Genomic DNA, 27,922 nt, shown 5'->3' with positions numbered 1-27,922 from the left:
AGCCTACACACGCTATACACTCACACCCAGCATATTGTGTACTCCTATGTCCTCCCAGTATAATGTATATACACCAGTACTTCTATACTGCCAGCCTACACAAGCTATACACTCACACCCAGCATATTGTGTACTCCTATGTCCCAGTATAATGTATATACACCAGTACTTCTATACTGCGAGCCTACACACGCTATACACTCACACCCAGCATATTGTGTACTCCTATGTCCCAGTATAATGTATATACACCAGTACTTCTATACTGCCAGCCTACACACGCTATACACTCACACCCAGCATATTGTGTACTCCTATGTCCCAGTATAATGTATATACACCAGTACTTCTATACTGCCAGCCTACACAAGCTATATACTCACACCCAGCATATTGTGTACTCCTATGTCCCAGTATAATGTATATACACCAGTACTTCTATACTGCCAGCCTACACAAGCTATACACTCACACCCAGCATATTGTGTACTCCTATGTCCCAGTATAATGTATATACACCAGTACTTCTATACTGCGAGCCTACACACGCTATACACTCACACCCAGCATATTGTGTACTCCTATGTCCCAGTATAATGTATATACACCAGTACTTCTATACTGCGAGCCTACACACGCTATACACTCACACCCAGCATATTGTGTACTCCTATGTCCCAGTATAATGTATATATACACCAGTACTCTATACTGCCAGCCTACACACGATATACACTCACACCCAGCATATTGTGTACTCCTATGTCCCAGTATAATGTATATACACCAGTACTTCTATACTGCCAGCCTACACAAGCTATACACTCACACCCAGCATATTGTGTACTCCTATGTCCCAGTATAATGTATATACACCAGTACTTCTATACTGCGAGCCTACACACGCTATACACTCACACCCAGCATATTGTGTACTCCTATGTCCCAGTATAATGTATATACACCAGTACTTCTATACTGCGAGCCTACACACGCTATACACTCACACCCAGCATATTGTGTACTCCTATGTCCTCCCAGTATAATGTATATACACCAGTACTTCTATACAGCGAGCCTACACACGCTATACACTCACACCCAGCATATTGTGTACTCCTATGTCCCAGTATAATGTATATATACACCAGTACTCTATACTGCCAGCCTACACACGCTATACACTCACACCCAGCATATTGTGTACTCCTATGTGCCAGTATAATGTATATACACCAGTACTTCTATACTGCGAGCCTACACAAGCTATACACTCACACCCAGCATATTGTGTACTCCTATGTCCCAGTATAATGTATATACACCAGTACTTCTATACTGCGAGCCTACACACGCTATACACTCACACCCAGCATATTGTGTACTCCTATGTCCCAGTATAATGTATATACACCAGTACATCTATACTGCCAGCCTACACAAGCTATACACTCACACCCAGCATATTGTGTACTCCTATGTCCCAGTATAATGTATATACACCAGTACTTCTATACTGCCAGCCTACACACGCTATACACTCACACCCAGCATATTGTGTACTCCTATGTCCCAGTATAATGTATATACACCAGTACTTCTATACTGCCAGCCTACACACGCTATACACTCACACCCAGCATATTGTGTACTCCTATGTCCCGGTATAATGTATATACACCAGTACTTCTATACTGCCAGCCTACACAAGCTATACACTCACACCCAGCATATTGTGTACTCCTATGTCCCAGTATAATGTATATACACCAGTACTTCTATACTGCGAGCCTACACACGCTATACACTCACACCCAGCATATTGTGTACTCCTATGTCCCAGTATAATGTATATACACCAGTACTTCTATACTGCCAGCCTACACACGCTATACACTCACACCCAGCATATTGTGTACTCCTATGTCCCAGTATAATGTATATACACCAGTACTTCTATACTGCCAGCCTACACAAGCTATACACTCACACCCAGCATATTGTGTACTCCTATGTCCCAGTATAATGTATATACACCAGTACTTCTATACTGCCAGCCTACACACGCTATACACTCACACCCAGCATATTGTGTACTCCTATGTCCTCCCAGTATAATGTATATACACCAGTACTTCTATACAGCGAGCCTACACACGCTATACACTCACACCCAGCATATTGTGTACTCCTATGTCCCAGTACTCTATACTGCCAGCCTACACACGCTATACACTCACACCCAGCATATTGTGTACTCCTATGTGCCAGTATAATGTATATACACCAGTACTTCTATACTGCGAGCCTACACAAGCTATACACTCACACCCAGCATATTGTGTACTCCTATGTCCCAGTATAATGTATATATACACCAGTACTTCTATACTGCGAGCCTACACACGCTATACACTCACACCCAGCATATTCTGTACTCCTATGTCCCAGTATAATGTATATACACCAGTACTTCTATACTGCCAGCCTACACACGCTATACACTCACACCCAGCATATTGTGTACTCCTATGTCCTCCCAGTATAATGTATATACACCAGTACTTCTATACTGCCAGCCTACACAAGCTATACACTCACACCCAGCATATTGTGTACTCCTATGTCCCAGTATAATGTATATACACCAGTACTTCTATACTGCGAGCCTACACACGCTATACACTCACACCCAGCATATTGTGTACTCCTATGTCCCAGTATAATGTATATACACCAGTACTTCTATACTGCCAGCCTACACAAGCTATACACTCACACCCAGCATATTGTGTACTCCTATGTCCCAGTATAATGTATATACACCAGTACTTCTATACTGCCAGCCTACACACGCTATACACTCACACCCAGCATATTGTGTACTCCTATGTCCCAGTATAATGTATATACACCAGTACTTCTATACTGCCAGCCTACACACGCTATACACTCACACCCAGCATATTGTGTACTCCTATGTCCCAGTATAATGTATATACACCAGTACTTCTATACTGCGAGCCTACACACGCTATACACTCACACCCAGCATATTGTGTACTCCTATGTCCCAGTATAATGTATATACACCAGTACTTCTATACTGCGAGCCTACACACGCTATACACTCACACCCAGCATATTGTGTACTCCTATGTCCTCCCAGTATAATGTATATACACCAGTACTTCTATACTGCGAGCTTACACAAGCTATACACTCACACCCAGCATATTGTGTACTCCTGTGTCCCAGTATAATGTATATACACCAGTACTTCTATACTGCGAGCCTACACACGCTATACACTCACACCCAGCATATTGTGTACTCCTATGTCCCAGTATAATGTATATACACCAGTACTTATATACTGCGAGCCTACACAAGCTATACACTCACACCCAGCATATTGTGTACTCCTATGTCCCAGTATAATGTATATACACCAGTACTTCTATACTGCGAGCCTACACAAGCTATACACTCACACCAAGCATATTGTGTACTCCTATGTCCCAGTATAATGTATATACACCAGTACTTCTATACTGCAAGCCTACACACGCTATACACTCACACCCAGCATATTGTGTACTCCTATGTCCCAGTATAATGTATATACACCAGTACTTCTATACTGCGAGCCTACACAAGCTATACACTCACACCCAGCATATTGTGTACTCCTATGTCCCAGTATAATGTATATACACCAGTACTTCTATACTGCAAGCCTACACACGCTATACACTCACACCCAGCATATTGTGTACTCCTATGTCCCAGTATAATGTATATACACCAGTACTTCTATACTGCGAGCCTACACACGCTATACACGCACACCCAGCATATTGTGTACTCCTATGTCCTCCCAGTATAATGTATATACACCAGTACTTCTATACTGCCAGCCTACACACGCTATACACTCACACCCAGCATATTGTGTACTCCTATGTCCCAGTATAATGTATATACACCAGTACTTCTATACTGCCAGCCTACACAAGCTATACACTCACACCCAGCATATTGTGTACTCCTATGTCCCAGTATAATGTATATATACACCAGTACTCTATACTGCCAGCCTACACACGCTATACACTCACACCCAGCATATTGTGTACTCCTATGTCCTCCCAGTATAATGTATATACACCAGTACTTCTATACAGCGAGCCTACACACGCTATACACTCACACCCAGCATATTGTGTACTCCTATGTCCCAGTATAATGTATATATACACCAGTACTCTATACTGCCAGCCTACACACGCTATACACTCACACCCAGCATATTGTGTACTCCTATGTCCCAGTATAATGTATATACACCGGTACTTCTATACCGAGAGCCTACACACGCTATACACTCACACCCAGCATATTGTGTACTCCTATGTCCCAGTATAATGTATATATACACCAGTACTTCTATACTGCGAGCCTACACAAGTTATACACTCACACCCAGCATATTGTGTACTCCTATGTCCCAGTATAATGTATATACACCAGTACTTCTATACTGCGAGCCTACACACGCTATACACTCACACCCAGCATATTGTGTACTCCTATGTCCCAGTATAATGTATATACACCAGTACTTCTATACTGCGAGCCTACACACGCTATACACTCACACCCAGCATATTGTGTACTCCTATGTCCCAGTATAATGTATATACACCAGTACTTCTATACTGCGAGCCTACACACGCTATACACTCACACCCAGCATATTGTGTACTCCTATGTCCCAGTATAATGTATATACACCAGTACTTCTATACTGCGAGCCTACACACGCTATACACTCACACCCAGCATATTGTGTACTCCTATGTCCCAGTATAATGTATATACACCAGTACTTCTATACTGCGAGCCTACACACGCTATACACTCACACCCAGCATATTGTGTACTCCTATGTCCCAGTATAATGTATATACACCAGTACTTCTATACTGCGAGCCTACACACGCTATACACTCACACCCAGCATATTGTGTACTCCTATGTCCCAGTATAATGTATATACACCAGTACTTCTATACTGCCAGCCTACACACGCTATACACTCACACCCAGCATATTGTGTACTCCTATGTCCCAGTATAATGTATATACACCAGTACTTCTATACTGCGAGCCTACACACGCTATACACTCACACCCAGCATATTGTGTACTCCTATGTCCCAGTATAATGTATATACACCAGTACTTCTATACTGCGAGCCTACACACGCTATACACTCACACCCAGCATATTGTGTACTCCTATGTCCCAGTATAATGTATATACACCAGTACTTCTATACTGCCAGCCTACACACGCTATACACTCACACCCAGCATATTGTGTACTCCTATGTCCCAGTATAATGTATATACACCAGTACTTCTATACTGCAAGCCTACACAAGCTATACACTCACACCCAGCATATTGTGTACTCCTGTGTCCCAGTATAATGTATATACACCAGTACTTCTATACTGCAAGCCTACACACGCTATACACTCACACCCAGCATATTGTGTACTCCTATGTCCTCCCAGTATAATGTATATACACCAGTACTTCTATACTGCGAGCCTACACACGCTATACACTCACACCCAGCATATTGTGTACTCCTATGTCCCAGTATAATGTATATACACCAGTACTTCTATACTGCGAGCCTACACACGCTATACACTCACACCCAGCATATTGTGTACTCCTATGTCCCAGTATAATGTATATACACCAGTACTTCTATACTGCCAGCCTACACACGCTATACACTCACACCCAGCATATTGTGTACTCCTATGTCCTCCCAGTATAATGTATATATACACCAGTACTTCCATACTGCGAGCCTACACACGCTATACACTCACACCCAGCATATTGTGTACTCCTATGTCCCAGTATAATGTATATACACCAGTACTTCTATACTGCCAGCCTACACACGCTATACACTCATACCCAGCATATTGTGTACTCCTATGTCCCAGTATAATGTATATACACCAGTACTTCTATACTGCGAGCCTACACAAGTTATACACTCACACCCAGCATATTGTGTACTCCTATGTCCCAGTATAATGTATATACACCAGTACTTCTATACTGCCAGCCTACACACGCTATACACTCACACCCAGCATATTGTGTACTCCTATGTCCCGGTATAATGTATATACACCAGTACTTCTATACTGCCAGCCTACACAAGCTATACACTCACACCCAGCATATTGTGTACTCCTATGTCCCAGTATAATGTATATACACCAGTACTTCTATACTGCGAGCCTACACACGCTATACACTCACACCCAGCATATTGTGTACTCCTATGTCCCAGTATAATGTATATACACCAGTACTTCTATACTGCCAGCCTACACACGCTATACACTCACACCCAGCATATTGTGTACTCCTATGTCCCAGTATAATGTATATACACCAGTACTTCTATACTGCCAGCCTCCACAAGCTATACACTCACACCCAGCATATTGTGTACTCCTATGTCCCAGTATAATGTATATACACCAGTACTTCTATACTGCCAGCCTACACACGCTATACACTCACACCCAGCATATTGTGTACTCCTATGTCCTCCCAGTATAATGTATATACACCAGTACTTCTATACAGCGAGCCTACACACGCTATACACTCACACCCAGCATATTGTGTACTCCTATGTCCCAGTACTCTATACTGCCAGCCTACACACGCTATACACTCACACCCAGCATATTGTGTACTCCTATGTGCCAGTATAATGTATATACACCAGTACTTCTATACTGCGAGCCTACACAAGCTATACACTCACACCCAGCATATTGTGTACTCCTATGTCCCAGTATAATGTATATATACACCAGTACTTCTATACTGCGAGCCTACACACGCTATACACTCACACCCAGCATATTCTGTACTCCTATGTCCCAGTATAATGTATATACACCAGTACTTCTATACTGCCAGCCTACACACGCTATACACTCACACCCAGCATATTGTGTACTCCTATGTCCTCCCAGTATAATGTATATACACCAGTACTTCTATACTGCCAGCCTACACAAGCTATACACTCACACCCAGCATATTGTGTACTCCTATGTCCCAGTATAATGTATATACACCAGTACTTCTATACTGCGAGCCTACACACGCTATACACTCACACCCAGCATATTGTGTACTCCTATGTCCCAGTATAATGTATATACACCAGTACTTCTATACTGCCAGCCTACACAAGCTATACACTCACACCCAGCATATTGTGTACTCCTATGTCCCAGTATAATGTATATACACCAGTACTTCTATACTGCCAGCCTACACACGCTATACACTCACACCCAGCATATTGTGTACTCCTATGTCCCAGTATAATGTATATACACCAGTACTTCTATACTGCCAGCCTACACACGCTATACACTCACACCCAGCATATTGTGTACTCCTATGTCCCAGTATAATGTATATACACCAGTACTTCTATACTGCGAGCCTACACACGCTATACACTCACACCCAGCATATTGTGTACTCCTATGTCCCAGTATAATGTATATACACCAGTACTTCTATACTGCGAGCCTACACACGCTATACACTCACACCCAGCATATTGTGTACTCCTATGTCCTCCCAGTATAATGTATATACACCAGTACTTCTATACTGCGAGCTTACACAAGCTATACACTCACACCCAGCATATTGTGTACTCCTGTGTCCCAGTATAATGTATATACACCAGTACTTCTATACTGCGAGCCTACACACGCTATACACTCACACCCAGCATATTGTGTACTCCTATGTCCCAGTATAATGTATATACACCAGTACTTATATACTGCGAGCCTACACAAGCTATACACTCACACCCAGCATATTGTGTACTCCTATGTCCCAGTATAATGTATATACACCAGTACTTCTATACTGCGAGCCTACACAAGCTATACACTCACACCAAGCATTTTGTGTACTCCTATGTCCCAGTATAATGTATATACACCAGTACTTCTATACTGCAAGCCTACACACGCTATACACTCACACCCAGCATATTGTGTACTCCTATGTCCCAGTATAATGTATATACACCAGTACTTCTATACTGCGAGCCTACACAAGCTATACACTCACACCCAGCATATTGTGTACTCCTATGTCCCAGTATTATGTATATACACCAGTACTTCTATACTGCAAGCCTACACACGCTATACACTCACACCCAGCATATTGTGTACTCCTATGTCCCAGTATAATGTATATACACCAGTATTCTATACTGCGAGCCTACACACGCTATACACTCACACCCAGCATATTGTGTACTCCTATGTCCTCCCAGTATAATGTATATACACCAGTACTTCTCTACTGCCAGCCTACACACGCTATACACTCACACCCAGCATATTGTGTACTCCTATGTCCCAGTATAATGTATATACACCAGTACTTCTATACTGCCAGCCTACACACGCTATACACTCACACCCAGCATATTGTGTACTCCTATGTCCCAGTATAATGTATATACACCAGTACTTCTATACTGCCAGCCTACACAAGCTATACACTCACACCCAGCATATTGTGTACTCCTATGTCCCAGTATAATGTATATATACACCAGTACTCTATACTGCCAGCCTACACACGCTATACACTCACACCCAGCATATTGTGTACTCCTATGTCCTCCAGTATAATGTATATACACCAGTACTTCTATACAGCGAGCCTACACACGCTATACACTCACACCCAGCATATTGTGTACTCCTATGTCCCAGTATAATGTATATATATACACCAGTACTCTATACTGCCAGCCTACACACGCTATACACTCACACCCAGCATATTGTGTACTCCTATGTCCCAGTATAATGTATATACACCGGTACTTCTATACCGAGAGCCTACACACGCTATACACTCACACCCAGCATATTGTGTACTCCTATGTCCCAGTATAATGTATATATACACCAGTACTTCTATACTGCGAGCCTACACAAGTTATACACTCACACCCAGCATATTGTGTACTCCTATGTCCCAGTATAATGTATATACACCAGTACTTCTATACTGCGAGCCTACACACGCTATACACTCACACCCAGCATATTGTGTACTCCTATGTCCCAGTATAATGTATATACACCAGTACTTCTATACTGCGAGCCTACACACGCTATACACTCACACCCAGCATATTGTGTACTCCTATGTCCCAGTATAATGTATATACACCAGTACTTCTACACTGCGAGCCTACACACGCTATACACTCACACCCAGCATATTGTGTACTCCTATGTCCCAGTATAATGTATATACACCAGTACTTCTATACTGCGAGCCTACACACGCTATACACTCACACCCAGCATATTGTGTACTCCTATGTCCCAGTATAATGTATATACACCAGTACTTCTATACTGCGAGCCTACACACGCTATACACTCACACCCAGCATATTGTGTACTCCTATGTCCCAGTATAATGTATATACACCAGTACTTCTATACTGCGAGCCTACACACGCTATACACTCACACCCAGCATATTGTGTACTCCTATGTCCCAGTATAATGTATATACACCAGTACTTCTATACTGCCAGCCTACACACGCTATACACTCACACCCAGCATATTGTGTACTCCTATGTCCCAGTATAATGTATATACACCAGTACTTCTATACTGCGAGCCTACACACGCTATACACTCACACCCAGCATATTGTGTACTCCTATGTCCCAGTATAATGTATATACACCAGTACTTCTATACTGCGAGCCTACACACGCTATACACTCACACCCAGCATATTGTGTACTCCTATGTCCCAGTATAATGTATATACACCAGTACTTCTATACTGCCAGCCTACACACGCTATACACTCACACCCAGCATATTGTGTACTCCTATGTCCCAGTATAATGTATATACACCAGTACTTCTATACTGCAAGCCTACACAAGCTATACACTCACACCCAGCATATTGTGTACTCCTGTGTCCCAGTATAATGTATATACACCAGTACTTCTATACTGCAAGCCTACACACGCTATACACTCACACCCAGCATATTGTGTACTCCTATGTCCTCCCAGTATAATGTATATACACCAGTACTTCTATACTGCGAGCCTACACACGCTATACACTCACACCCAGCATATTGTGTACTCCTATGTCCCAGTATAATGTATATACACCAGTACTTCTATACTGCGAGCCTACACACGCTATACACTCACACCCAGCATATTCTGTACTCCTATGTCCCAGTATAATGTATATACACCAGTACTTCTATACTGCCAGCCTACACACGCTATACACTCACACCCAGCATATTGTGTACTCCTATGTCCTCCCAGTATAATGTATATATACACCAGTACTTCCATACTGCGAGCCTACACACGCTATACACTCACACCCAGCATATTGTGTACTCCTATGTCCCAGTATAATGTATATACACCAGTACTTCTATACTGCCAGCCTACACACGCTATACACTCATACCCAGCATATTGTGTACTCCTATGTCCCAGTATAATGTATATACACCAGTACTTCTATACTGCGAGCCTACACAAGTTATACACTCACACCCAGCATATTGTGTACTCCTATGTCCCAGTATAATGTATATACACCAGTACTTCTATACTGCGAGCCTACACACGCTATACACTCACACCCAGCATATTGTGTACTCCTATGTCCCAGTATAATGTATATACACCAGTACTTCTATACTGCCTGCCTACACACGCTATACACTCACACCCAGCATATTGTGTACTCCTATGTCCCAGTATAATGTATATACACCAGTACTTCTATACTGCCAGCCTACACACGCTATACACTCACACCCAGCATATTGTGTACTCCTATGTCCCAGTATAATGTATATACACCAGTACTTCTATACTGCGAGCCTACACACGCTATACACTCACACCCAGCATATTGTGTACTGCTATGTCCCAGTATAATGTATATACACCAGTACTTCTATACTGCGAGCCTACACACGCTATACACTCACACCCAGCATATTGTGTACTCCTATGTCCTCCCAGTATAATGTATATACACCAGTACTTCTATACTGCGAGCTTACACAAGCTATACACTCACACCCAGCATATTGTGTACTCCTGTGTCCCAGTATAATGTATATACACCAGTACTTCTATACTGCGAGCCTACACACGCTATACACTCACACCCAGCATATTGTGTACTCCTATGTCCCAGTATAATGTATATACACCAGTACTTATATACTGCGAGCCTACACAAGCTATACACTCACACCCAGCATATTGTGTACTCCTATGTCCCAGTATAATGTATATACACCAGTACTTCTATACTGCGAGCCTACACAAGCTATACACTCACACCAAGCATATTGTGTACTCCTATGTCCCAGTATAATGTATATACACCAGTACTTCTATACTGCAAGCCTACACACGCTATACACTCACACCCAGCATATTGTGTACTCCTATGTCCCAGTATAATGTATATACACCAGTACTTCTATACTGCGAGCCTACACAAGCTATACACTCACACCCAGCATATTGTGTACTCCTATGTCCCAGTATAATGTATATACACCAGTACTTCTATACTGCAAGCCTACACACGCTATACACTCACACCCAGCATATTGTGTACTCCTATGTCCCAGTATAATGTATATACACCAGTACTTCTATACTGCGAGCCTACACACGCTATACACTCACACCCAGCATATTGTGTACTCCTATGTCCTCCCAGTATAATGTATATACACCAGTACTTCTATACTGCCAGCCTACACACGCTATACACTCACACCCAGCATATTGTGTACTCCTATGTCCCAGTATAATGTATATACACCAGTACTTCTATACTGCGAGCCTACACACGCTATACACTCACACCCAGCATATTGTGTACTCCTATGTCCCAGTATAATGTATATACACCAGTACTTCTATACTGCCAGCCTACACAAGCTATACACTCACACCCAGCATATTGTGTACTCCTATGTCCTCCCAGTATAATGTATATACACCAGTACTTCTATACAGCGAGCCTACACACGCTATACACTCACACCCAGCATATTGTGTACTCCTATGTCCCAGTATAATGTATATATACACTAGTACTCTATACTGCCAGCCTACACACGCTATACACTCACACCCAGCATATTGTGTACTCCTATGTCCCAGTATAATGTATATACACCAGTACTTCTATACTGCGAGCCTACACACGCTATACACTCACACCCAGCATATTGTGTACTCCTATGTCCCAGTATAATGTATATACACCAGTACTTCTATACCGAGAGCCTACACACGCTATACACTCACACCCAGCATATTGTGTACTCCTATGTCCCAGTATAATGTATATATACACCAGTACTTCTATACTGCGAGCCTACACAAGTTATACACTCACACCCAGCATATTGTGTACTCCTATGTCCCAGTATAATGTATATACACCAGTACTTCTATACTGCGAGCCTACACACGCTATACACTCACACCCAGCATATTGTGTACTCCTATGTCCCAGTATAATGTATATACACCAGTACTTCTATACTGCGAGCCTACACACGCTATACACTCACACCCAGCATATTGTGTACTCCTATGTCCCAGTATAATGTATATACACCAGTACTTCTATACTGCCAGCCTACACACGCTATACACTCACACCCAGCATATTGTGTACTCCTATGTCCCAGTATAATGTATATACACCAGTACTTCTATACTGCCAGCCTACACACGCTATACACTCACACCCAGCATATTGTGTACTCCTATGTCCCAGTATAATGTATATACACCAGTACTTCTATACTGCGAGCCTACACACGCTATACACTCACACCCAGCATATTGTGTACTCCTATGTCCCAGTATAATGTATATACACCAGTACTTCTATACTGCGAGCCTACACACGCTATACACTCACACCCAGCATATTGTGTACTCCTATGTCCTCCCAGTATAATGTATATACACCAGTACTTCTATACTGCGAGCTTACACAAGCTATACACTCACACCCAGCATATTGTGTACTCCTGTGTCCCAGTATAATGTATATACACCAGTACTTCTATACTGCGAGCCTACACACGCTATACACTCACACCCAGCATATTGTGTACTCCTATGTCCCAGTATAATGTATATACACCAGTACTTATATACTGCGAGCCTACACAAGCTATACACTCACACCCAGCATATTGTGTACTCCTATGTCCCAGTATAATGTATATACACCAGTACTTCTATACTGCGAGCCTACACACGCTATACACTCACACCCAGCATATTCTGTACTCCTATGTCCCAGTATAATGTATATACACCAGTACTTCTATACTGCCAGCCTACACACGCTATACACTCACACCCAGCATATTGTGTACTCCTATGTCCTCCCAGTATAATGTATATACACCAGTACTTCTATACTGCGAGCCTACACAAGCTATACACTCACACCCAGCATATTGTGTACTCCTATGTCCCAGTATAATGTATATATACACCAGTACTTCTATACTGCGAGCCTACACACGCTATACACTCACACCCAGCATATTCTGTACTCCTATGTCCCAGTATAATGTATATACACCAGTACTTCTATACTGCCAGCCTACACACGCTATACACTCACACCCAGCATATTGTGTACTCCTATGTCCTCCCAGTATAATGTATATACACCAGTACTTCTATACTGCCAGCCTACACAAGCTATACACTCACACCCAGCATATTGTGTACTCCTATGTCCCAGTATAATGTATATACACCAGTACTTCTATACTGCGAGCCTACACACGCTATACACTCACACCCAGCATATTGTGTACTCCTATGTCCCAGTATAATGTATATACACCAGTACTTCTATACTGCCAGCCTACACAAGCTATACACTCACACCCAGCATATTGTGTACTCCTATGTCCCAGTATAATGTATATACACCAGTACTTCTATACTGCCAGCCTACACACGCTATACACTCACACCCAGCATATTGTGTACTCCTATGTCCCAGTATAATGTATATACACCAGTACTTCTATACTGCCAGCCTACACACGCTATACACTCACACCCAGCATATTGTGTACTCCTATGTCCCAGTATAATGTATATACACCAGTACTTCTATACTGCGAGCCTACACACGCTATACACTCACACCCAGCATATTGTGTACTCCTATGTCCCAGTATAATGTATATACACCAGTACTTCTATACTGCGAGCCTACACACGCTATACACTCACACCCAGCATATTGTGTACTCCTATGTCCTCCCAGTATAATGTATATACACCAGTACTTCTATACTGCGAGCTTACACAAGCTATACACTCACACCCAGCATATTGTGTACTCCTGTGTCCCAGTATAATGTATATACACCAGTACTTCTATACTGCGAGCCTACACACGCTATACACTCACACCCAGCATATTGTGTACTCCTATGTCCCAGTATAATGTATATACACCAGTACTTATATACTGCGAGCCTACACAAGCTATACACTCACACCCAGCATATTGTGTACTCCTATGTCCCAGTATAATGTATATACACCAGTACTTCTATACTGCGAGCCTACACAAGCTATACACTCACACCAAGCATATTGTGTACTCCTATGTCCCAGTATAATGTATATACACCAGTACTTCTATACTGCAAGCCTACACACGCTATACACTCACACCCAGCATATTGTGTACTCCTATGTCCCAGTATAATGTATATACACCAGTACTTCTATACTGCGAGCCTACACAAGCTATACACTCACACCCAGCATATTGTGTACTCCTATGTCCCAGTATAATGTATATACACCAGTACTTCTATACTGCAAGCCTACACACGCTATACACTCACACCCAGCATATTGTGTACTCCTATGTCCCAGTATAATGTATATACACCAGTACTTCTATACTGCGAGCCTACACACGCTATACACGCACACCCAGCATATTGTGTACTCCTATGTCCTCCCAGTATAATGTATATACACCAGTACTTCTATACTGCCAGCCTACACACGCTATACACTCACACCCAGCATATTGTGTACTCCTATGTCCCAGTATAATGTATATACACCAGTACTTCTATACTGCCAGCCTACACAAGCTATACACTCACACCCAGCATATTGTGTACTCCTATGTCCCAGTATAATGTATATATACACCAGTACTCTATACTGCCAGCCTACACACGCTATACACTCACACCCAGCATATTGTGTACTCCTATGTCCTCCCAGTATAATGTATATACACCAGTACTTCTATACAGCGAGCCTACACACGCTATACACTCACACCCAGCATATTGTGTACTCCTATGTCCCAGTATAATGTATATATACACCAGTACTCTATACTGCCAGCCTACACACGCTATACACTCACACCCAGCATATTGTGTACTCCTATGTCCCAGTATAATGTATATACACCGGTACTTCTATACCGAGAGCCTACACACGCTATACACTCACACCCAGCATATTGTGTACTCCTATGTCCCAGTATAATGTATATATACACCAGTACTTCTATACTGCGAGCCTACACAAGTTATACACTCACACCCAGCATATTGTGTACTCCTATGTCCCAGTATAATGTATATACACCAGTACTTCTATACTGCGAGCCTACACACGCTATACACTCACACCCAGCATATTGTGTACTCCTATGTCCCAGTATAATGTATATACACCAGTACTTCTATACTGCGAGCCTACACACGCTATACACTCACACCCAGCATATTGTGTACTCCTATGTCCCAGTATAATGTATATACACCAGTACTTCTATACTGCGAGCCTACACACGCTATACACTCACACCCAGCATATTGTGTACTCCTATGTCCCAGTATAATGTATATACACCAGTACTTCTATACTGCGAGCCTACACACGCTATACACTCACACCCAGCATATTGTGTACTCCTATGTCCCAGTATAATGTATATACACCAGTACTTCTATACTGCGAGCCTACACACGCTATACACTCACACCCAGCATATTGTGTACTCCTATGTCCCAGTATAATGTATATACACCAGTACTTCTATACTGCGAGCCTACACACGCTATACACTCACACCCAGCATATTGTGTACTCCTATGTCCCAGTATAATGTATATACACCAGTACTTCTATACTGCCAGCCTACACACGCTATACACTCACACCCAGCATATTGTGTACTCCTATGTCCCAGTATAATGTATATACACCAGTACTTCTATACTGCGAGCCTACACACGCTATACACTCACACCCAGCATATTGTGTACTCCTATGTCCCAGTATAATGTATATACACCAGTACTTCTATACTGCGAGCCTACACACGCTATACACTCACACCCAGCATATTGTGTACTCCTATGTCCCAGTATAATGTATATACACCAGTACTTCTATACTGCCAGCCTACACACGCTATACACTCACACCCAGCATATTGTGTACTCCTATGTCCCAGTATAATGTATATACACCAGTACTTCTATACTGCAAGCCTACACAAGCTATACACTCACACCCAGCATATTGTGTACTCCTGTGTCCCAGTATAATGTATATACACCAGTACTTCTATACTGCAAGCCTACACACGCTATACACTCACACCCAGCATATTGTGTACTCCTATGTCCTCCCAGTATAATGTATATACACCAGTACTTCTATACTGCGAGCCTACACACGCTATACACTCACACCCAGCATATTGTGTACTCCTATGTCCCAGTATAATGTATATACACCAGTACTTCTATACTGCGAGCCTACACACGCTATACACTCACACCCAGCATATTGTGTACTCCTATGTCCCAGTATAATGTATATACACCAGTACTTCTATACTGCCAGCCTACACACGCTATACACTCACACCCAGCATATTGTGTACTCCTATGTCCTCCCAGTATAATGTATATATACACCAGTACTTCCATACTGCGAGCCTACACACGCTATACACTCACACCCAGCATATTGTGTACTCCTATGTCCCAGTATAATGTATATACACCAGTACTTCTATACTGCCAGCCTACACACGCTATACACTCATACCCAGCATATTGTGTACTCCTATGTCCCAGTATAATGTATATACACCAGTACTTCTATACTGCGAGCCTACACAAGTTATACACTCACACCCAGCATATTGTGTACTCCTATGTCCCAGTATAATGTATATACACCAGTACTTCTATACTGCCAGCCTACACACGCTATACACTCACACCCAGCATATTGTGTACTCCTATGTCCCGGTATAATGTATATACACCAGTACTTCTATACTGCCAGCCTACACAAGCTATACACTCACACCCAGCATATTGTGTACTCCTATGTCCCAGTATAATGTATATACACCAGTACTTCTATACTGCGAGCCTACACACGCTATACACTCACACCCAGCATATTGTGTACTCCTATGTCCCAGTATAATGTATATACACCAGTACTTCTATACTGCCAGCCTACACACGCTATACACTCACACCCAGCATATTGTGTACTCCTATGTCCCAGTATAATGTATATACACCAGTACTTCTATACTGCCAGCCTCCACAAGCTATACACTCACACCCAGCATATTGTGTACTCCTATGTCCCAGTATAATGTATATACACCAGTACTTCTATACTGCCAGCCTACACACGCTATACACTCACACCCAGCATATTGTGTACTCCTATGTCTCCCAGTATAATGTATATACACCAGTACTTCTATACAGCGAGCCTACACACGCTATACACTCACACCCAGCATATTGTGTACTCCTATGTCCCAGTACTCTATACTGCCAGCCTACACACGCTATACACTCACACCCAGCATATTGTGTACTCCTATGTGCCAGTATAATGTATATACACCAGTACTTCTATACTGCGAGCCTACACAAGCTATACACTCACACCCAGCATATTGTGTACTCCTATGTCCCAGTATAATGTATATATACACCAGTACTTCTATACTGCGAGCCTACACACGCTATACACTCACACCCAGCATATTCTGTACTCCTATGTCCCAGTATAATGTATATACACCAGTACTTCTATACTGCCAGCCTACACACGCTATACACTCACACCCAGCATATTGTGTACTCCTATGTCCTCCCAGTATAATGTATATACACCAGTACTTCTATACTGCCAGCCTACACAAGCTATACACTCACACCCAGCATATTGTGTACTCCTATGTCCCAGTATAATGTATATACACCAGTACTTCTATACTGCGAGCCTACACACGCTATACACTCACACCCAGCATATTGTGTACTCCTATGTCCCAGTATAATGTATATACACCAGTACTTCTATACTGCCAGCCTACACAAGCTATACACTCACACCCAGCATATTGTGTACTCCTATGTCCCAGTATAATGTATATACACCAGTACTTCTATACTGCCAGCCTACACACGCTATACACTCACACCCAGCATATTGTGTACTCCTATGTCCCAGTATAATGTATATACACCAGTACTTCTATACTGCCAGCCTACACACGCTATACACTCACACCCAGCATATTGTGTACTCCTATGTCCCAGTATAATGTATATACACCAGTACTTCTATACTGCGAGCCTACACACGCTATACACTCACACCCAGCATATTGTGTACTCCTATGTCCCAGTATAATGTATATACACCAGTACTTCTATACTGCGAGCCTACACACGCTATACACTCACACCCAGCATATTGTGTACTCCTATGTCCTCCCAGTATAATGTATATACACCAGTACTTCTATACTGCGAGCTTACACAAGCTATACACTCACACCCAGCATATTGTGTACTCCTGTGTCCCAGTATAATGTATATACACCAGTACTTCTATACTGCGAGCCTACACACGCTATACACTCACACCCAGCATATTGTGTACTCCTATGTCCCAGTATAATGTATATACACCAGTACTTATATACTGCGAGCCTACACAAGCTATACACTCACACCCAGCATATTGTGTACTCCTATGTCCCAGTATAATGTATATACACCAGTACTTCTATACTGCGAGCCTACACAAGCTATACACTCACACCAAGCATTTTGTGTACTCCTATGTCCCAGTATAATGTATATACACCAGTACTTCTATACTGCAAGCCTACACACGCTATACACTCACACCCAGCATATTGTGTACTCCTATGTCCCAGTATAATGTATATACACCAGTACTTCTATACTGCGAGCCTACACAAGCTATACACTCACACCCAGCATATTGTGTACTCCTATGTCCCAGTATAATGTATATACACCAGTACTTCTATACTGCAAGCCTACACACGCTATACACTCACACCCAGCATATTGTGTACTCCTATGTCCCAGTATAATGTATATACACCAGTATTCTATACTGCGAGCCTACACACGCTATACACTCACACCCAGCATATTGTGTACTCCTATGTCCTCCCAGTATAATGTATATACACCAGTACTTCTATACTGCCAGCCTACACACGCTATACACTCACACCCAGCATATTGTGTACTCCTATGTCCCAGTATAATGTATATACACCAGTACTTCTATACTGCCAGCCTACACACGCTATACACTCACACCCAGCATATTGTGTACTCCTATGTCCCAGTATAATGTATATACACCAGTACTTCTATACTGCCAGCCTACACAAGCTATACACTCACACCCAGCATATTGTGTACTCCTATGTCCCAGTATAATGTATATATACACCAGTACTCTATACTGCCAGCCTACACACGCTATACACTCACACCCAGCATATTGTGTACTCCTATGTCCTCCCAGTATAATGTATATACACCAGTACTTCTATACAGCGAGCCTACACACGCTATACACTCACACCCAGCATATTGTGTACTCCTATGTCCCAGTATAATGTATATATATACACCAGTACTCTATACTGCCAGCCTACACACGCTATACACTCACACCCAGCATATTGTGTACTCCTATGTCCCAGTATAATGTATATACACCGGTACTTCTATACCGAGAGCCTACACACGCTATACACTCACACCCAGCATATTGTGTACTCCTATGTCCCAGTATAATGTATATATACACCAGTACTTCTATACTGCGAGCCTACACAAGTTATACACTCACACCCAGCATATTGTGTACTCCTATGTCCCAGTATAATGTATATACACCAGTACTTCTATACTGCGAGCCTACACACGCTATACACTCACACCCAGCATATTGTGTACTCCTATGTCCCAGTATAATGTATATACACCAGTACTTCTATACTGCGAGCCTACACACGCTATACACTCACACCCAGCATATTGTGTACTCCTATGTCCCAGTATAATGTATATACACCAGTACTTCTACACTGCGAGCCTACACACGCTATACACTCACACCCAGCATATTGTGTACTCCTATGTCCCAGTATAATGTATATACACCAGTACTTCTATACTGCGAGCCTACACACGCTATACACTCACACCCAGCATATTGTGTACTCCTATGTCCCAGTATAATGTATATACACCAGTACTTCTATACTGCGAGCCTACACACGCTATACACTCACACCCAGCATATTGTGTACTCCTATGTCCCAGTATAATGTATATACACCAGTACTTCTATACTGCGAGCCTACACACGCTATACACTCACACCCAGCATATTGTGTACTCCTATGTCCCAGTATAATGTATATACACCAGTACTTCTATACTGCCAGCCTACACACGCTATACACTCACACCCAGCATATTGTGTACTCCTATGTCCCAGTATAATGTATATACACCAGTACTTCTATACTGCGAGCCTACACACGCTATACACTCACACCCAGCATATTGTGTACTCCTATGTCCCAGTATAATGTATATACACCAGTACTTCTATACTGCGAGCCTACACACGCTATACACTCACACCCAGCATATTGTGTACTCCTATGTCCCAGTATAATGTATATACACCAGTACTTCTATACTGCCAGCCTACACACGCTATACACTCACACCCAGCATATTGTGTACTCCTATGTCCCAGTATAATGTATATACACCAGTACTTCTATACTGCAAGCCTACACAAGCTATACACTCACACCCAGCATATTGTGTACTCCTGTGTCCCAGTATAATGTATATACACCAGTACTTCTATACTGCAAGCCTACACACGCTATACACTCACACCCAGCATATTGTGTACTCCTATGTCCTCCCAGTATAATGTATATACACCAGTACTTCTATACTGCGAGCCTACACACGCTATACACTCACACCCAGCATATTGTGTACTCCTATGTCCCAGTATAATGTATATACACCAGTACTTCTATACTGCGAGCCTACACACGCTATACACTCACACCCAGCATATTGTGTACTCCTATGTCCCAGTATAATGTATATACACCAGTACTTCTATACTGCCAGCCTACACACGCTATACACTCACACCCAGCATATTGTGTACTCCTATGTCCTCCCAGTATAATGTATATATACACCAGTACTTCCATACTGCGAGCCTACACACGCTATACACTCACACCCAGCATATTGTGTACTCCTATGTCCCAGTATAATGTATATACACCAGTACTTCTATACTGCCAGCCTACACACGCTATACACTCATACCCAGCATATTGTGTACTCCTATGTCCCAGTATAATGTATATACACCAGTACTTCTATACTGCGAGCCTACACAAGTTATACACTCACACCCAGCATATTGTGTACTCCTATGTCCCAGTATAATGTATATACACCAGTACTTCTATACTGCGAGCCTACACACGCTATACACTCACACCCAGCATATTGTGTACTCCTATGTCCCAGTATAATGTATATACACCAGTACTTCTATACTGCCTGCCTACACACGCTATACACTCACACCCAGCATATTGTGTACTCCTATGTCCCAGTATAATGTATATACACCAGTACTTCTATACTGCCAGCCTACACACGCTATACACTCACACCCAGCATATTGTGTACTCCTATGTCCCAGTATAATGTATATACACCAGTACTTCTATACTGCGAGCCTACACACGCTATACACTCACACCCAGCATATTGTGTACTGCTATGTCCCAGTATAATGTATATACACCAGTACTTCTATACTGCGAGCCTACACACGCTATACACTCACACCCAGCATATTGTGTACTCCTATGTCCTCCCAGTATAATGTATATACACCAGTACTTCTATACTGCGAGCTTACACAAGCTATACACTCACACCCAGCATATTGTGTACTCCTGTGTCCCAGTATAATGTATATACACCAGTACTTCTATACTGCGAGCCTACACACGCTATACACTCACACCCAGCATATTGTGTACTCCTATGTCCCAGTATAATGTATATACACCAGTACTTATATACTGCGAGCCTACACAAGCTATACACTCACACCCAGCATATTGTGTACTCCTATGTCCCAGTATAATGTATATACACCAGTACTTCTATACTGCGAGCCTACACAAGCTATACACTCACACCAAGCATATTGTGTACTCCTATGTCCCAGTATAATGTATATACACCAGTACTTCTATACTGCAAGCCTACACACGCTATACACTCACACCCAGCATATTGTGTACTCCTATGTCCCAGTATAATGTATATACACCAGTACTTCTATACTGCGAGCCTACACAAGCTATACACTCACACCCAGCATATTGTGTACTCCTATGTCCCAGTATAATGTATATACACCAGTACTTCTATACTGCAAGCCTACACACGCTATACACTCACACCCAGCATATTGTGTACTCCTATGTCCCAGTATAATGTATATACACCAGTACTTCTATACTGCGAGCCTACACACGCTATACACTCACACCCAGCATATTGTGTACTCCTATGTCCTCCCAGTATAATGTATATACACCAGTACTTCTATACTGCCAGCCTACACACGCTATACACTCACACCCAGCATATTGTGTACTCCTATGTCCCAGTATAATGTATATACACCAGTACTTCTATACTGCGAGCCTACACACGCTATACACTCACACCCAGCATATTGTGTACTCCTATGTCCCAGTATAATGTATATACACCAGTACTTCTATACTGCCAGCCTACACAAGCTATACACTCACACCCAGCATATTGTGTACTCCTATGTCCTCCCAGTATAATGTATATACACCAGTACTTCTATACAGCGAGCCTACACACGCTATACACTCACACCCAGCATATTGTGTACTCCTATGTCCCAGTATAATGTATATATACACTAGTACTCTATACTGCCAGCCTACACACGCTATACACTCACACCCAGCATATTGTGTACTCCTATGTCCCAGTATAATGTATATACACCAGTACTTCTATACTGCGAGCCTACACACGCTATACACTCACACCCAGCATATTGTGTACTCCTATGTCCCAGTATAATGTATATACACCAGTACTTCTATACCGAGAGCCTACACACGCTATACACTCACACCCAGCATATTGTGTACTCCTATGTCCCAGTATAATGTATATATACACCAGTACTTCTATACTGCGAGCCTACACAAGTTATACACTCACACCCAGCATATTGTGTACTCCTATGTCCCAGTATAATGTATATACACCAGTACTTCTATACTGCGAGCCTACACACGCTATACACTCACACCCAGCATATTGTGTACTCCTATGTCCCAGTATAATGTATATACACCAGTACTTCTATACTGCGAGCCTACACACGCTATACACTCACACCCAGCATATTGTGTACTCCTATGTCCCAGTATAATGTATATACACCAGTACTTCTATACTGCCAGCCTACACACGCTATACACTCACACCCAGCATATTGTGTACTCCTATGTCCCAGTATAATGTATATACACCAGTACTTCTATACTGCCAGCCTACACACGCTATACACTCACACCCAGCATATTGTGTACTCCTATGTCCCAGTATAATGTATATACACCAGTACTTCTATACTGCGAGCCTACACACGCTATACACTCACACCCAGCATATTGTGTACTCCTATGTCCCAGTATAATGTATATACACCAGTACTTCTATACTGCGAGCCTACACACGCTATACACTCACACCCAGCATATTGTGTACTCCTATGTCCCAGTATAATGTATATACACCAGTACTTCTATACTGCCAGCCTACACACGCTATACACTCACACCCAGCATATTGTGTACTCCTATGTCCCAGTATAATGTATATACACCAGTACTTCTATACTGCGAGCCTACACACGCTATACACTCACACCCAGCATATTGTGTACTCCTATGTCCCAGTATAATGTATATACACCAGTACTTCTATACTGCCAGCCTACACACGCTATACACTCACACCCAGCATATTGTGTACTCCTATGTCCCAGTATAATGTATATACACCAGTACTTCTATACTGCCAGCCTACACACGCTATACACTCACACCCAGCATATTGTGTACTCCTATGTCCCAGTATAATGTATATACACCAGTACTTCTATACTGCAAGCCTACACAAGCTATACACTCACACCCAGCATATTGTGTACTCCTGTGTCCCAGTATAATGTATATACACCAGTACTTCTATACTGCAAGCCTACACACGCTATACACTCACACCCAGCATATTGTGTACTCCTATGTCCTCCCAGTATAATGTATATACACCAGTACTTCTATACTGCCAGCCTACACACGCTATACACTCACACCCAGCATATTGTGTACTCCTATGTCCCAGTATAATGTATATACACCAGTACTTCTATACTGCGAGCCTACACACGCTATACACTCACACCCAGCATATTGTGTACTCCTATGTCCCAGTATAATGTATATACACCAGTACTTCTATACTGCCAGCCTACACAAGCTATACACTCACACCCAGCATATTGTGTACTCCTATGTCCTCCCAGTATAATGTATATACACCAGTACTTCTATACAGCGAGCCTACACACGCTATACACTCACACCCAGCATATTGTGTACTCCTATGTCCCAGTATAATGTATATATACACTAGTACTCTATACTGCCAGCCTACACACGCTATACACTCACACCCAGCATATTGTGTACTCCTATGTCCCAGTATAATGTATATACACCAGTACTTCTATACTGCGAGCCTACACACGCTATACACTCACACCCAGCATATTGTGTACTCCTATGTCCCAGTATAATGTATATACACCAGTACTTCTATACCGAGAGCCTACACACGCTATACACTCACACCCAGCATATTGTGTACTCCTATGTCCCAGTATAATGTATATATACACCAGTACTTCTATACTGCGAGCCTACACAAGTTATACACTCACACCCAGCATATTGTGTACTCCTATGTCCCAGTATAATGTATATACACCAGTACTTCTATACTGCGAGCCTACACACGCTATACACTCACACCCAGCATATTGTGTACTCCTATGTCCCAGTATAATGTATATACACCAGTACTTCTATACTGCGAGCCTACACACGCTATACACTCACACCCAGCATATTGTGTACTCCTATGTCCCAGTATAATGTATATACACCAGTACTTCTATACTGCCAGCCTACACACGCTATACACTCACACCCAGCATATTGTGTACTCCTATGTCCCAGTATAATGTATATACACCAGTACTTCTATACTGCCAGCCTACACACGCTATACACTCACACCCAGCATATTGTGTACTCCTATGTCCCAGTATAATGTATATACACCAGTACTTCTATACTGCGAGCCTACACACGCTATACACTCACACCCAGCATATTGTGTACTCCTATGTCCCAGTATAATGTATATACACCAGTACTTCTATACTGCGAGCCTACACACGCTATACACTCACACCCAGCATATTGTGTACTCCTATGTCCCAGTATAATGTATATACACCAGTACTTCTATACTGCCAGCCTACACACGCTATACACTCACACCCAGCATATTGTGTACTCCTATGTCCCAGTATAATGTATATACACCAGTACTTCTATACTGCGAGCCTACACACGCTATACACTCACACCCAGCATATTGTGTACTCCTATGTCCCAGTATAATGTATATACACCAGTACTTCTATACTGCGAGCCTACACACGCTATACACTCACACCCAGCATATTGTGTACTCCTATGTCCCAGTATAATGTATATACACCAGTACTTCTATACTGCGAGCCTACACGCTATACACTCACACCCAGCATATTGTGTACTCCTATGTCCCAGTATAATGTATATACACCAGTACTTCTATACTGCCAGCCTACACACGCTATACACTCACACCCAGCATATTGTGTACTCCTATGTCCTCCCAGTATAATGTATATATACACCAGTACTTCTATACTGCGAGCCTACACACGCTATACACTCACACCCAGCATATTGTGTACTCCTATGTCCCAGTATAATGTATATACACCAGTACTTCTATACTGCCAGCCTACACACGCTATACACTCATACCCAGCATATTGTGTACTCCTATGTCCCAGTATAATGTATATACACCAGTACTTCTATACTGTGAGCCTACACAAGTTATACACTCACACCCAGCATATTGTGTACTCCTATGTCCCAGTATAATGTATATACACCAGTACTTCTATACTGCGAGCCTACACACGCTATACACTCACACCCAGCATATTGTGTACTCCTATGTCCCAGTATAATGTATATACACCAGTACTTCTATACTGCCAGCCTACACACGCTATACACTCACACCCAGCATATTGTGTACTCCTATGTCGCAGTATAATGTATATACACCAGTCCTCTATACTGCGAGCCTACACACGCTATACACTCACACCCAGCATATTGTGTACTCCTATGTCCCAGAATAATGTATATACACCAGTACTTCTATACTGCCAGCCTACACACACTATACACTCACACCCAGCATATTGTGTACTCCTATGTCCCAGTATAATGTATATACACCAGTACTTCTATACTGCCAGCCTACACACGCTATACACTCACACCCAGCATATTGTGTACTCCTATGTCCCAGTATAATGTATATACACCAGTACTTCTATACTGCCAGCCTACACAAGCTATACACTCACACCCAGCATATTGTGTACTCCTATGTCCCAGTATAATATATATACACCAGTACTTCTATACTGCCAGCCTACACACGCTATACACTCACACCCAGCATATTGTGTACTCCTATGTCCCAGTATAATGTATATACACCAGTACTTCTATACTGCGAGCCTACACACGCTATACACTCACACCCAGCATATTGTGTACTCCTATGTCCCAGTATAATGTATATACACCAGTACTTCTATACTGCGAGCCTACACACGCTATACACTCACACCCAGCATATTGTGTACTCCTATGTCCCAGTATAATGTATATACACCAGTACTTCTATACTGCGAGCCTACACGCTATACACTCACACCCAGCATATTGTGTACTCCTATGTCCCA

At 42.4% G+C, this 27,922-nt stretch overlaps 1 protein-coding gene across 3 annotated transcripts in view; it reads right to left on the bottom strand.

Moving 5' to 3' along the window:
* Nucleotides 1-27,922, bottom strand: part of TTC31 (tetratricopeptide repeat domain 31) — a 220,685-nt gene that overhangs the window by 147,937 nt on the left and 44,826 nt on the right. The gene's annotated exons all lie outside the window — the stretch shown is intronic.

The sequence above is a fragment of the Pseudophryne corroboree genome, chromosome 1 (genome assembly GCF_028390025.1).
Source record: "Pseudophryne corroboree isolate aPseCor3 chromosome 1, aPseCor3.hap2, whole genome shotgun sequence".
NCBI lineage: Eukaryota > Metazoa > Chordata > Amphibia > Anura > Myobatrachidae > Pseudophryne > Pseudophryne corroboree.
Note: the sequence above shows the minus strand (reverse complement) of the source record. Positions and strands in the feature narration are given on the sequence as shown.